This window comes from Nestor notabilis, unplaced genomic scaffold, assembly GCF_000696875.1.
Source record: "Nestor notabilis isolate BGI_N333 unplaced genomic scaffold, ASM69687v1 scaffold12954, whole genome shotgun sequence".
Lineage (NCBI taxonomy): Eukaryota > Metazoa > Chordata > Aves > Psittaciformes > Psittacidae > Nestor > Nestor notabilis.
The window spans coordinates 3,084-3,333 of NW_009925212.1; positions in this window are offsets into that span (position 1 = coordinate 3,084).

The window sequence follows — 250 nt, forward strand, 5'->3', positions numbered from 1 at the left end:
GTACCCCCCCCCCCCCGCCCCCCCCGCCTGCGCTGTGCCCCTGTACTAACCCCCCACGCACAGCTGGAGCAGACCCTCGCCAGGCTGGCCACAGAGCTGTGCTCTCTCTGCTGTCTCTACTCAGGGCAGGATGGCCCTGCCCCCTGGGTTATATATCATAGTCTTTAATATAAGCTTCAGTGTCTAAAGGTAGAAGGTATCTCTGATGGTTCCCAATGTGCTCTGCCCTCCTCAGCCTTCCCACCAGTCC